We start from the raw sequence: 14,412 nt of genomic DNA, 5'->3' as shown, positions 1-14,412 counted from the left end.
CAGCCGAAAGGAGAGGCTTTAACCCACTGAGCCACCCAGGCGCCCCATTGTGCAGCAGGTTTTAATAGAAAAAGCACCTTCCAGTCTATAGGGCATTTTTCCTTCATGAGAATCACTCAAGATGTAGATATTTGCTGTCCCCATTTTATAGATGAGGATGTTGAGGCTCAAAGAGGGGAATCAGACCCAGGAGTCATAACTCCGAGGACAGTGCTGACTCCCTAGGACTCCCAGTGACAAGGGAGTGTCATTCCCAAAAGTCTAGAGGACAGAAGGCCTAAGGGGAGGAGGTTAGGATACAGCGGCAGGAGGGGAGGATATAGCAGCAGAGAGGACAGCTTCCCGGAGCCAGAGCTGCGGTCAGCATACACCAGCATGGCCTGATCAGGGTGAGTTCAGAGCGTGGCTGGACCCAGGGGCAACCCTGAGGGCAGAGCGGGGGCAGCCGGCTGGGCCTGAGACACTGTGTGATTGAGCAAAGGGGCAGAAGCTGTCCAGAACGGAGTGAGCGTGTGGGTGGTATGGAGACCATGGGGAGGGGGAGAGAGGTGAGGAAGAAGTCAGCTCCACTAACCAGACAAGAGGCCGCAGCGAGGAAGAGGTTGGCGGGGGCCAGGGCGGGCTGTGGGGGCTCTTGAATGTCAGGCAAAGGGCCTTGGCAGCTATAGGGAGCCATTACAGGTTTGGGAGCAGGGACATTGTGTCATGAGAAGGAGACTGAGGAAGCCAAATGTGGCACGAGGTGGAGGGGGCTCAATGGAGGCATTTTGGAGGTGGGGAGCCCACTGGGGGACTGTCACAGCTGAGCGGGCAAGATATGGCAAGGTCAGATCGGAGAGACAGCTTGGACTAGTGGGAGAGGAGCCCGGGAGACAAATTCCTGACCAATAACCTTCTGAGATCTGCCTCACACTTTCTGAGGGGCCCTCGGTTAGTCCTTTTCCATCTGTGTGCCCCTGTTTCCCCATTTGGATTGAACTGAAGACCCTTTTTCTCCTCAACATTTGAGCTAAGGATCCATTTTGAGAAGACGATGGGCCTTCTCTTCAGAAAAATACAAAAACAAATTTTGGCTAAAATTCTGTGAGGTTTATAAACCTGCCAGAGTCCATCCATGGAACCAAACTAGATGATCAGGAGTAATAAAAATAGCAACTAGCATTAAATGCTTATTACAGGCCAGGGGCTGAGCAAAGTGATATACATCATGATCTTATTAAGTCCATTCAACAACCCTGTGAGGTAGGTAGGTACCGTTATTATTATTCTGCTTTACAGATGGGGAAACTAAGGAAGCCTAGAGAGGTAGAGTGACTTGCCCCAAGCCAAAGCTGGAGTTGAAGCCTGGGTCTGTCAGTGCGAGAGCCCAAGATCTTCACTACTAAAATTAAGGCTGGGATTCTAGGATGGAAGAAGGGGACGTGGCAAGGAGGGGTGGATGTGAGAGGACTTTCAAAGAGAGCTGTGGAAAAGCAGAGCTAGAGGTGAATGGTGGAAAAGGGGCGTAGTGGTGCCATTCAGACCTGATGTGATAAGCATCAGGTGGTTGGGGGTGTGGAGCTAGAGATGAAGACTCCATTTAAAGCCCCCTTGTCTAGCTGCTGGCGGATTGGTATCTGTCCCACATGACCCCCAGCTAAGTGACCTGCTCTGTCTTCTAGGTGAGATTCTGTTCTGCCCCCTTGGCAGAGGAGGGCTTACTGCTGACTCTTGGACACAGCCTCCTGTGCTGTCTCTGGAATCATCCCTCCCTCCCCATTCTCAAATGGGCTTTGATCCCTGTAGGGCACTTCAAAAGCGGAGACACCCTTTCCAACCCAGAAAAGAGTAACCAGGGCCATCTCCTGAGATCAGAGTGGAATCTGGGACCCAGACAGCATGTGGTGCATGTCAGGCTCTGGTTTAGACCCTGGTCAGCAGTATCCTCTAAGGAGGAAGGGATCTAGATTAGACTAGGTCATGGTCTTAGGCTGGAATCTAGATTTCTGGTGGGTTGGACTTGTTGGTCATTTAGAACAGAAGTTGGCAAAACTTCTGTAAAGAGTCAGATAGTTAAAAAAAAAAATTTAGGCTTTGTAGACCATTGGGTCTTAGTCATGAGTACTCAGCTCTGCTATTGTACTTTGAAAGCAGTCATAGACAATGCATAAATGGATGAGTATGGCTGTGTTCCCATCAGACTTGAATTTTAAAACAGCAGGTTGGATTTGGCTCTTGGGCCATAGTTTGCCAACCCTTACTCTAGAACCCCATTCTTCCTAAGGGTATCTTGATCTTAAATCTTACTAGACAGCAATCTAAGCAAATAAGGTTGTGGTGTCAGACTGTCAGGCTGGCTAACATGGAAGAGATATCCACGGTCTTGCTGGGATCTAGGCGTTAGGAATTGGTGAACAAGAAATTAGTAATAGTGAGTGGTTTAAAACAAACTAAGCCATAATCTCTGGCGGAGCCTAGATTCGCAGAAGACTGGGGTGGAGTGGTGTGGGGTGATGAGATTCAGACCAACACATAAGGTTGTGGTCTGAATATAGGGAAGTGGGTGAGCTAAAGCCACACAGATATTGATCTAGAGCAGGCAAAGTCTTGGCCCTAAGCCAGAGTACCATATGATCTAGAACAACACTGTCCAATAGAAATGTAATGGGAGCCATGTATGTAATCTCTCTTCATCCCTAGCTCCTCCACCTCCATGGCTCTAAGTGGCCACATTAAATAAAGTAAAAAGAAATAAGTGAATTGATGTTAATAATGTAGCAACCCAGTATATCCAAAATATTATCACTTTAATACATATAATCATTATTTAAAGTATTGAGATATTTTACTTTTTTTTTTTTCATATTTCAGACTTCAAAATCTGATGCATATTCTGTGCTTATGGCACATCTTAATTCCAATTAGCCACGTTCCCAGTGCTCAATAGTTAGTTTCTACCATATTGGGCAGCACAGGTTTAGAAATGGGCTTTTCTTTGGGACCCTGACCCAGAGGATCATCAGCCAGAATGATCTGGAGTAAATAGAGTTGGACACACCAGAGGTTAGCAGACTTGAACTGGGTGTTGGCTGGCTCACCCTGGGAGAGCATCTTTTGCTGGATTGGGAGTTGGAGGGGGGTCCCTCCTTTGTAGTCCTGACCAAGTGGCCTCCAGCTCTTCCCTCCCTCATCCCAGTGTCACCTCTTAATCTGGAGTCTGGTCTGGCCTGGCAGGTGGGGGTGGGGCAGGGTAGCAGCTGGACCCTTGAGGGAGCAGGAGCTCCACCCCTCCGAGCCAGCTGCTGCCAGCCTTCCTGGACTGGCTCTGTGGAAACAGGGGGCCCAGAGACAGAAATAAACTGCCAGGTTTCCGGGGCGGAGTGGGGGGCCTGCCAGCCTTTGTGCTTCCTTGCTGGAGGTTGAGTGGGGGCAGGAAGCAACTCCATGCTCTGTCCCAGGCTGTTACCCCTCCATGCCATCTCCCTTCATCCCTAGCTCCTCCACTTCCATGGCTCTAAGGTAGGCTAAGTCTAGAGTTTGGTGCATTGGTGAACCCTCTGGGCCCAGAAGCCTGGGTCAGTCCCTTGGGAACAAAGGGTGATTCCTAGAGCCCTGGACATAGCTTTGCAGCCATGGGGATAGTGCCTGTGAGCTCATTTCTAGGACTCCATCCTGGGAACCCTGCTAGCTGCCCCAGGGCAGAAGCTGAGCAGATTCGGAGGGCTGCAGTGGGGTGTTAGACTAGGAATTGGAAGATCTGTTTTTTTTGGATGCTCACCCCTGCCACTAATTGGCCAAAGGTAACTTTGGGCAAATGACACTTTGAGCTTCCGTTTCCTCCACTCTGAGAAGGGGCAGGATTTGTCCTGCTTGTCTCAGGGCACTGTAGTTCAGTAGTTAACTCAGACTCTGGAGCCCAAGTTTATCTGACTCTGGCCCCTTGCACTGGACCTTTGGTAGATCACTTAACCTTCCTGGGCCTCAGTTTCTACATCAGCGAAAAGGGAATATTACCTACTTTATGGGAACCTTATCATCAAGTGACTTAACCCATGCAGGGCAAGTGCTCAGTGTTGGCTATTACTATTGGTAATTGACAAGTTCAATTGGGTTGTAAGTGAAAATGCATTATTTAGATGTAAGGGATTCTTGCCCTGGAAAGAGTTCTCTCGGACCCCCTCATTTTATAAATGGAAAAACGGAGGCTCCCAAAAGGGAAGGCGTTGTGCCCAAAGAGAGGCACACAGCAAGCAAAATCCTTATTTGGTACCACTGTATAAAGCCAGGTGGCACATCCCCAATTTACAGGTAAGGCAATCGAGGCCGGTGATTGGCCACTGGGGCACAGTGGCGCTATCCAGTGAGGCCTGAGTCCGCCGCTGGGGCGGGAGTGCCCAGGCTGTCAGTGCTCGTCCGAGGAGGGGCGTACAGGTAGCGGGCGCCCCGCTGCCGCCGCCCCAGCCAAGCGCGCTATTAATAATCCCGCCGCTCCGCCCGGGCCGAGAGCGCGGGTCCCGACTGCCGCCGGGCGCCTCTCGGGCCTGGACCGGGGCCGGAGCCCGAGCCGGATCGCGGCGGCCCTCCTCTTCCCCCCGCCACGTGACACCCCCCCCACACACACTCCGCGGGCAGCCGAGGGCCCGGGCTGGCGGAGGGCGGGCCGGGGGCCAGGAAAAAGCCGAAAACACCGAGGTTGGGCCGCTCCCCTCCCGCTCAAAATAGCCCCCGGCCGGGGCTGCCACGCATTCCGCCGGGCCGGGGGCGCGGGAAGGGGCGGCCGGCCCGGCCCCCGCCCGGCCCGACGTGGCTGCCTCGCCGGGTTGGGGTGGGGGGGGGTGGCGAGGGCGGGCCGCGCGGCCGGCCGGCATGTGGCTCTCCTTCGGGGAGCCTTGGCAGCCCGGACTGCGCGCTGCGCCGGGATGATGGAGAGCTTCTGGAATTTCCTGCAGCTGGAGAGCGCGGCCGGCCGGGGGAGCGGGCTGAGCGCGCGGCTCGGGAAGGGGCGCCTCGTAGCCCGACCCTAGGGGGCGCCTCCGCGGCCAGGGCTGTGGCGGGGGGAGATCTTCTTACCCGCCCCCAGGCCGCGGGAGTGGAGGGCTGCGCACCTCCCCTCCCCCTGCCGCTCGTTTGGGGTCTGGCGGGGGTCCAGTCCCGCCCCTCCCGGCCTGGGCGGCGGAGAGGGGCCAGGTGCAGGCAACGCCCCTCCCCCAGCCGCCTGGTTTCCCTCTCGGCCCGTCACCTCCTCCAGGAGTCAGAAGCTCCGCGGCCTCATCTAGGAGGGGGGGGGGTTGCAGGGATCAGGGGGCAGCGCAGGCCTGCCAGGTAGCCTGAGAGGCAGAGGCGGCGGCGGCGGCGGCGGGAAAACTCGGAGGCGGACCGTTCGGGCCCGAGAACGGCTGGGCTTGCGGACCAGAGCCTCCCTGCTTGAGCAAGAGGCGCCCCAGGGCTTCTAGGAGGGAGGCGAGGCCGTCCTCTCTCAACAACACCCCCCCCCACGGCCCTCACCCCCGGCAACCGCGGAGCCGGTGGGGGGCGGACGTGCCGGAAAAATCCTGGACAGTTTTCTGGACGTTGGCGGCAGCCTTCTTTGGGGGCGGATCTGCACCTTGCAGGTCCTGAAGTCCAGAAAAGGGCTCCCGGGAGGGAGGGGGTTCCTTTTAGAGGAACCCTGAGATCCAGGGGAGTAGGTAAGTGACCTCTCAGGGCTCACTCTTGGCACTGTGGGTAGGGGGAGGGAAGGAGGTCTACCTTGCCCTTTGTGGGGGAGGGGAAGGGATGCTTTCCCACACTTTGCTAGTTCCAGTACCATTTGGCCTCTGCAAACTGTTGAGCCTTTTGGCAACTCAGGCACCTCCCTCGCCTGGGGTGGACTACCTCTCCCTTTGCCAAGGGTCCCTATTCAGCTTCCATTTCTCGCCCCAGCCCATCACACCCTCACCATGTTCAAAAGCCTTAGAGCACACTGGCAGTGTGACCTTGAGCTAGTCCATTCACTCCTTAGTCCCTTTGCTCATCTGAAAAACTAGATAATAGTAGGTAGGCTGTGGCCTTTTTGTGGAGCTTAAAGTTGCACAATGTTTAAAGCAAATTACCATATTGTCTGCACAGAGTGAGGACAGGAAATAAACGGCACCTGTGTAACACACCGCCTCATTCAGAGCCCTTAAGTATTTGAATCCCCTTCCCCTCCAACAGCCCTGCGAAATTTGGCTTCCCAAGGTGGGTAGTGGCTCTCAGTAAGGCTGAGGAGGATGGAAAGTTGTTGATTTCATTGTGTTCATTTATTCATTGAGCACATAGTTAACGTTGTTCTCAGCTAGCTCCATACTAGGGGAGAGATCTTTGAATGTGTGTTGGGAACTGAAAACTAGGACAGGTCACTAAACTCTGTTAAAGCTGGAAGGGCCCTTAGAAGTCCTTCCTGCTTGGTGAGCTCTTAGTACAGATGGAGAAACTGAGGCCAGCAGTTTCCCCCAGAAACAGAGGGGGCCTGGTCTCAATACTCCTGCTGTTCCTAAGGGGTGGGGGTGGAGCCTGGCAAAGAGCTCTGGGCTGGGGGAAGCTGGGGCAGCCCCTGGCCTGGCTCCCTAGGGTATGGCCCAGGCAGGCTGAAAGCCTGGTGGAATTCTTCTTTCCGCTCCCTCCCATCTCCGTGCTGACCTTTCACTCCACCTCTGCTAGAGTGGGTGCGGGTGGAGCCCAGATATTCAGATTCAAATTCAGATCCCTGTTGGCTCCCCCCTCAGCCCAGGATGTTGGGCCTGGGCCTGAGCCTGGGCCTGGGCCTGGGCCTGGGCCTGTGTCAACTCCCACCCTTCCCTCCCCTTCATGCCCCCCCCCAGTTCTCCCTGTTTCCTGTTGGATTGGCCTTCCTTATGTACTGGAAGGAACTCAAGGTTCCATTTGTTGTCTGTGTGAACTTGAGCAAACTGCCCCACCTCTGTGAGCCTCGATTTGCTTTTCTGCAAAATGGAGTTGACATAAAAGCTACCTAGCAGGACACCTCTTTCCCGAGCATCCCAGGCTTCCTGGCCCCAGAGATTTATTTAAATAATAAAAGGCAGCGAGTCCTTAGAATGTACCTTGAAGGCCAGGTATGGAGAACAGATCAGTCTTCCTTTACCTTTGGTTTGGCAGCTGGTTTGGGTCTCAGCTTGGTTGGGGGGCCGATAGGAGGAGCCTGGGCTAGGGGGTGGGGTAGGGATGAGTGTCCATCAGATCTTTTTTTTTTTTAAGATTTTATTTATTTATTTGACAGACAGAGATCACAAGTAGGCAGAGAAGCAGGCAGAGAGAGGAGGAAGCAGGCTCCCCGCTGAGCAGAGAACCCGATGCGGGGCTCGATCCCACAACCCCAGGATCATGACCGGAGCCGAAGGCAGAGGCTTTAACCCACTGAGCCACCCAGGCGCCCCTCCATCAGATCATTTGGCATAGTCCAGATTCGAGCAAATTTTTGTGGCCCAGATTCCAGGACCGCCAGGTGCCTGTCTCTGAATGCATGGCTGGGCAGTTCTCAGAAACTCACCTTTAGGACTGTAGACTCCCTCTCCCATTGAATCTAGCCCCACCTCCCTCTGCCTCAGGGAAGCCCTCCAGGGCTGCCTGTATCTCTGCAGTTTCTCTCCAGCCCTTAGAGAGCTCTCAGTGAGGGACTGCAGAAGAGAAAGGGACTGGAAGCCACAGTGGGGCTGTGTGACTTTGGGCAGCTGCTTCCCTTCTCTGGGCCCTGGTTTCCTCATGCATAGCAGGGAAGGCTGGATTAGTGACTCCCTGAGGCCCCTTCCAGCTCTGACAGGCTCCGAGACTGTGTTGACTGATGTATCCTAGGAGATAGGAGCACACAGAACCGAGTCAGATGGGAGATTCCTGTGGAGGTATCCCCACCTCTAGAAGACTGGAGAGCCTCCCTTCCCCAGACACACCATTCAGGGACACTGGCCGAGATTGTGGTGGGTGGAGGGGGCATATCACCCAAGTGAGTGATGCTGCCGATTCCCAGGGTCCCTGTTGTCAGTAGAGAGGCCCAAGAATAAGAGCTCGTGTCAGCTGGCGGCTGTGAGACTGCTTGCTTCTAGGGGAAGGGAATGTGTGTGTCAGTGACCAGTCAGCCTCCAGGGATTTGGGGGGTGGGTGGGGTGGGGGGAAGGCTTGCAGTGCTCAGGGCAGCTAGCTTGTGGGATGGTGTGGCCAGAAAAGCGATTGCAGGGGCAGTATATGGGGTGGGGGGGGCAGTGAACAAGACAAGAAAGCTGGCAACCGGGAGAGAAAGAAACATAGATGAACCAGAGAAGCCAGGCTTTGGGTTAGGACAGGCCTAACTTCCCAGCCTGACTGGGAAGACACAGTAGTTCTGCCTGTGCCTAGGTTTGTCGGATTGTTTGTAGATGTTGAGCTGAACTGCACTCTTCGGAATCGCAGTTGTCCTGTTGTATGGGGTGGCGGGCGTCCGTGCAGGGGTGTTGTCAAGGTTTCCTGAACAGTGAGTGTCTGGCTGCTGGAGGGGTGTGTGTGCACAGGATGGTATTTATTGTACGGCAATAGGCAGCCAGTGTCCATTTGGGGTGTTTATCAGATTGTGCTAGAGGCATCGGTTCTAGCTGTTAGAAAGCTTCGGCTACATTAGGGAGATTGCCTGGCTGTAAGGGAAGGTGTTTTCAAGCTGCAAGCGAATCCTGGCGGTGTTTTGGGTGCCTCTTCCCCCTCCATCTCTTGGGGAGGGAGGTCTCCTGTCTTAATCAGTGCCTCCGCAGGTAGGCAAGCAGGCGGTTGCTAGCCTGCTCACACTTGCAGTAATTTTACCACGGTGCCTAAGTCAGGAACAGGCGTGAATTGACCTTTTAACCCCTTCCCTGCCGCAGGATTAGACTCTGTTTCCTGTTCAATCTCCTCCAGAACCAGTTCCATCCCGCCTGGGGGGCCCCCCTAAGGAGCGGATAAGCAACCCCCCCATTTGTTCTCTCCTCCCTCCCCCCTGTTGAGCCTTGGGGGGGCCTGAGGGCCAGGCTGGTGCAGGGTCTGGCAGGAGCTGAGGGCCCAGGCGGGAGTGATAAATATTGAAGAGGAGGGATTTCGGTGTGGGCTGGAGCAGCTGCAGTGGTTCGAGTGTCACACTATCTCTCCCCAGGTTTACTGACCCATTTCCATTCACGCGGCTGCCGGTTTCCTAGCAACGGCAACAGTCCCCCCAGAACAGGCGGAGTGTGTGTCTGCCATTAGCGACTGCCGCAACTGTGTCAAGGTTACCCCGCTCCCTGCAAACCCACCCCGGCGGGTTTGTTTTCTGCCAGCGCCTGGCACTCACGGTGCCAGCCAGGGAGGGGGAGGGGAGGGGGCTGGGGGCCAGCCCTGGGGCTTGGGTGGGGGTGGGGGGCCGAGGAGGAGCTGCAGTTCCCGGTCCAGTGGGAGCCAACTTGGACTGAGGCCGAAGCAGCTGCCCCCCCCTTGGCTGGTGGAATTCCTGAGCCCAAGGGGAGCTGGGGGCGGGGCTGTCCCTCAGCCCTGACCCCCGAGATTCCAGAGCCTTGGGGGAGGGGTGTGGGCCGAGGGGCCTCCGGGAAGCCTGCCTGATCTGACCCCACCTGGCTCGTCCTGCTCCTGCCCTGGCTTCCTCCCACTTCTGCACAGCGACATGCTCTTCCCTGCTCGGCTCGCAGCTCTTTGTCCCAACCTCTGTTCCTAGTCTCCCCCATCAGACTCCCCAGGGCAGGGTTATATTTCTCCCATCAGACTAGGGGCTCCTGAGGTTGGGGTTCGTGATTTGTTCTTTCCTTCTCTCTCCTCAGCACCAGTTCTTGACTGTTTTTCCAAATGTCATGGGAGATGAGATTAAACAGTTGGGGTGGCAAAAGGATAATTTTTCTTACCGGGGACTAGAAGGGCAAATCCCTCATTCTACCTCCTCAGTGAAGTCAGTTCTGCTTGCATGACCCCCCCCCACCCGCACTGCCCCGCAGCACTCAAATGGGAGTGGCCATTACAAGTAAAGTTACCTTTCTTTTCACCCTGAAAGCATGGCTGCAAAGGGTTAAAGCAGCTGCGCAGCCCCCCCCCCAATCTTGCCTTGGTATGTGAGCTCCCCCAGGCTTGGGGGATGGGAGGATGGGGGGTCTGTCCCCTTATAGCCACTCATGTGGTCAGCTCAGACCTGACCAGTCACATTCCTGCCCAGGAGGACTGGGGCTTGTGGGGTGGGGGCAGGGGCCTGGAGGGGGCTGGGTCGGTAGGAGTGGAAAAGGGGGGTACCAAGAAGCTGGAGCAGGGGGCTGCTGAGAACATGGAAGTATTGTGCAATATAAACCCCAGGCAGCCTGACTCTACCTCCCGTTCCTCTAGGCCTCAGTCTCCCTGTCTGTCTTCCCTGTTTGCACCTGCCAAAACATTCCCATGATCCACATAGCTGTGATACAGGTACAGACCTGGTCCCAGTTCTAAACAAAGAGAAGAGTGTGGCAGAAGCGGTTTCTGACATGCAGGGCAGCCCAGAGACTTGTGGGTAGCCTCCAGTGTGACTTTCTGGGGCTTGGAGGAGGTCGGTTGGGTGTTTGGCTGGGTCAGAGGCTCTGAGATCTAGGGTACAGAGCAGGCTGTGCTAGACAGTAGAAAGAGACCTGGGCGGAGCCTGGTTCTCTGCCCAGCCCTGTGACTGACTCCCCCATGGCCTCAGTCTCCCCATCGGAGGGGCTTAGGCCTATTGTCTTTAAAGTCCTCCTGTTCTCTAAGTCAGTGGCTCTGGGTTAGGGATGAGGAGTAAGGGGCAATGGTCTGGAGGGATGTGGGAAGCTGCCAGCTCAAGGGGGAGTTTGCAACGCGATCCCAGAGCGAAAATAGCCCAGGTCATTTTCAGCTGCTAAGGCTGAGGGAGGTATCTGATCCTGGCAGGGCCGGGCAGCTTGGGCAGGGGGCAGGGAGGAGCATTCTGTCAAGCCCTCTGGGAAACCGGACCCCAGGATGGGAGGGTGGGGCGAGGTTGGCATGCTTAGCTGGGTTTCCTGAGACCCTCTGGGTCCTGGCAGATTCCCCACCCCCTCCCATGAAAAGATAAGGAATGCAGAGGGTTAACAGGAGGTGAGGGCTGTACTCTGGTCCCCTTTGGGTCCTGGCCTGGATGAGGTGAAAGGTCAGCCCCAAGGAGTCCAAGCACAGCTGGGGCAAGAGTAACCTGATCCTTCTCCCTAGCCAGGCTCAGGGGATCACAGAGCCGCCTCCCCCAGGAAAGGTGCTTTGACATCCCCAGGAAGGAGTTTGTTTCGACTTGTTCCCAGCAGGGGTTGGGGGGTAAGGGAAGATCATGGCCCAAGGGGTCAGGGAGAGCTGTAGGCCTAGTGCCCCAGCCAGTCTGGCAGTGCTTTGTCATCCTGGGGTCAGGGGAGGTGGAGGTGAGCCTGCTGGAAAGGTTAGAGGGAGCCTGTTCTGGCCCTGCTCTACTCGGTGCCCCATTTATAATGACTGACGGCCAGCCCTGGAGATGTGAAGCTTAGAGGTAGGACACTCTTTCCCCTCAGCACACATACACTGTCTGAGGAGTGAGAGAAACTGCCTGATTCTAGGCGGTGACATTGACATGTATTTGGGGTGGGGAATTACACCTTGACTCTGAGATGGGTTTGCCCTCTGTGGTTTTGGGGGGGGGTGGGAAGGTGTAAGAGTGTGAGGTTGTGTGATGATTGGCAGAAACAATACTGAGAACAGGGGCTCTGAAGTCAAGTTTGACTTGGGTTCAAATCCTTCTGCCCTAGGTGAGCTAGTTAACATAAACCTCAGTTTCCCCACCCACAAAATGAGAATAATACCACTCCCCACAAAGGGTAATTAAAAGGATTGGCACAGAATAAGTGCTCAGTAAAAAGGAACCTTAATGGGTTTCATTGTGTGCTAAGGTCACACGTGATGCGGTGACCCTGCTGAAGCTGGAGGTCTGACTCTGGCGGGAAGGAGTTGGTGAGCTACAGATGGTCTGAGGGAGCGGGTAATTGTGAGAATGTGACTGGATCAGTGTCTCTAGAGCTGCATGTGAGGCTGTGGGAGTATCCAGGTCACTTGGGGTGGGATGGGGTGAGATGAACGGTGTTGAGCCTGTGGCAAACGGTGGTTGGGGCAAGGTTCTTAAAGCTGACCCCTTGGGCTGGCAAGGGCCCCCTAGTCCCCACCCCGGCAGACTTTGTGCAGCAATGTGTGGGTGTAGCTGTCCCCGGAGTGTGGCCGTAGGTATGTTTGAGAAGACGCAGGCATCCCAAGAAAGAACAAGTCGCCTTTTGTATGCATGCAGCCCGGGGCTGGGCTGGGCCCTCTCTGGGGGATCCCCAGTTTCCGCGCCCAGCTCCCCGCCCACGGACAGCGCCCCAGCCCCACCCGCCACCTGATGGGGGGTTGGCGGCCAGGTGGCCTGAGCGCCCCCTCCTGGGGTCTGTGCTTCGGGCCTGGGGTTAGGGTCTGGGACCTGAGGCAAGGGGAGTGCCCGAAGCCCTGGCACCGCCCCTCGTGACATCACTCCAGGTACTACCAATCCCTGGGAGCCCTGCCCACGGGTGCCCCGCCCCCAGGCGCCAATCTCCTTCTATCCCGAGGCGCAGTGGGTGGAGGAGGAGGAGGCAGGGCCGCCTTGCGGGGCAGGGAGACCACAGAAGGCAGCCTCCTTCCTGCCCTGGAAGGGGCTCAGCTGGCGACCCTGAGACCTTAGAGCTCAGCTCCCCTTCAAGGACCTCACAAGATCTCTCTTCCGGAGCATTCTACCTTCTTGCTCACCTGTCCAAATCTTAACCAGGTACCACTTTCTTCAGGAAAGCCTTCCAGAATCCTGCCCGCCCCCCCCACCTTTTTCCTGATTACCTACACCCTTTTAGTGACCCTCTGTAATAAAGGGCTGCTAGTACACTACTGCTCCTAGCTAGCTGCAGTCCACTGGACAGCTCACTGTGTACCAGACTGCTCCGTATTTTTCCTGGAATAGCTTACCTGATGGATCTCAGATTGTTTTCCACTTTGTATAAGAGCCTTTCCCACCCACTGGATTGGGAGTTCCTCTGGGCAGGGGTTGCAGACACAGCCTGGCTCAGAATAGGCTCTACCAGATGTTTGGGGCTGGAGGATGGATGAGGCCCTAGAGGGAGAGTACCCAGAAGTCACACAGCAAGCAGGTAGACCAACCAACACTGGAAATGGGGTTTCCTGGCCCCATTCAGGTTTTTGGTTCTGATGTGCCTGAGTCAGGAGTTGCACAGAAAGATGCCTCAGACCTTTTTCCTCTAGGAAGGCCTTTGCCGAGCCGCCGAAGATCAGAAAGGCCCCGAAGTCTGTCCTCTGCTATCCATACCAGAACCCCTGACTTCTGGGAGGCAGAGGTGGAGATGCTGGGGGAGCTGGGATGGCTTTCACAGCCAAACGGGCAGTTCTGGGCTGTCTTGTGGGCCCAGTAATTGGGGGGTACTGGTTCTGGGGACATAAGGATTTAGCTGGCAGGTGGGAGGTTCCAAGTTGGGCAAAGAGGAGTTGCTGGGAGCCAGAGTATGTGGGGGTTCAATGCAGGAGAGGCAGAGATTACGCTGGGCCAGCACTCCCAGCACCAGGCTGGCCCAGCGGAATGCTGGGAGGCCCGGGGGATGGGGCCAGGCAGCCAAGGTGTCTCCGGTGGCACAGAAGCAGTTAAGAGCTGCCTCAGCCCGTTCCTTCAGACAATTAGTGACATCTCGCTTGACAACACCACACTGAGCCGATGCAGACCTCAGCCCCCCTCCCAGCCCCCCCACGGCCGCTTCAGCTGTTTATTCTTGGGCTTTAACAATTGGGATTCTGACTTGGAGGAGCGGGCGCCCCGCGCTGCCCTCTGACCCTCCGTCGCCTTGGCAACTGGAGCCCGGTAGGCCTGGGCTCTGCGTTAGGATTACAGATCCTGAATTCACAATCTTGCTGCTCCCCTGCAAGCAAAAACAGCAGCAGCAGCATGCGGGAGCTTCAGCTAGACTGGAGGGGATGGAGCTGGAGGGTCCCCAGGGGCCAGCCTGCAGCACGGGTGGGAACCTGGGAGACCCACAGGTGACCTGTGGAGTGGTACCCACCCACCCTCCAGCCTCCATGGGGTTGAGCAGGGCCCAGAGCCCTCCTGGGGCCAACATCTCCCATCCTGTCTCTGGAAACTCTCTTCCTGGTAGAGCCCCAAGGGCAGGGGTGAAGCTTCCTCCACCCCCCCCCCCCTTCCCCTCAGTCAGCCCCCTACCATGCCCAGAACTCCAAGTGCCAGCCGGCTGTGCCCCTGCCGGCTGTGCCCCTGCCGTGCCCGCAGCCATGGCAACAGGCCCCCCTCCTTCACCAGCTCTGCTCCTTCTCCCCCCCGACCGCCCCCCCCAGCAGCCAACTGCCCCAGCTGAAACCGGAGCCGATGCATCTGTGAGCCTCATGCCCAGACCCACATTCCATTTCTGTCCTCTGCCCCCCCCC

The 14,412-nt window shown here is 56.2% G+C and overlaps 1 protein-coding gene across 7 annotated transcripts in view; it reads left to right on the top strand.

The window, feature by feature from the left end:
• AHDC1 (AT-hook DNA binding motif containing 1) overlaps positions 1–14,412 on the top strand; it is a 63,801-nt gene that overhangs the window by 21,349 nt on the left and 28,040 nt on the right. Inside the window, exon 1 of one of the 7 annotated variants that reach the window (XM_032863892.1) lies at positions 5,492–5,666. The exons of the other annotated variants lie outside the window; for them this stretch is intronic. The gene's annotated coding sequence lies outside the window, so the exon portion shown is untranslated. Of the gene's footprint in view, positions 1–5,491; positions 5,667–14,412 lie in introns of those variants that run through there. 7 annotated transcript variants of the gene reach the window in all.

This window comes from Lontra canadensis, unplaced genomic scaffold (genome assembly GCF_010015895.1).
Source record: "Lontra canadensis isolate GAN:19392208 unplaced genomic scaffold, GSC_riverotter_1.0 scaffold25, whole genome shotgun sequence".
NCBI classification, from domain to species: Eukaryota; Metazoa; Chordata; class Mammalia; order Carnivora; family Mustelidae; genus Lontra; species Lontra canadensis.
Note: the sequence above shows the minus strand (reverse complement) of the source record. Positions and strands in the feature narration are given on the sequence as shown.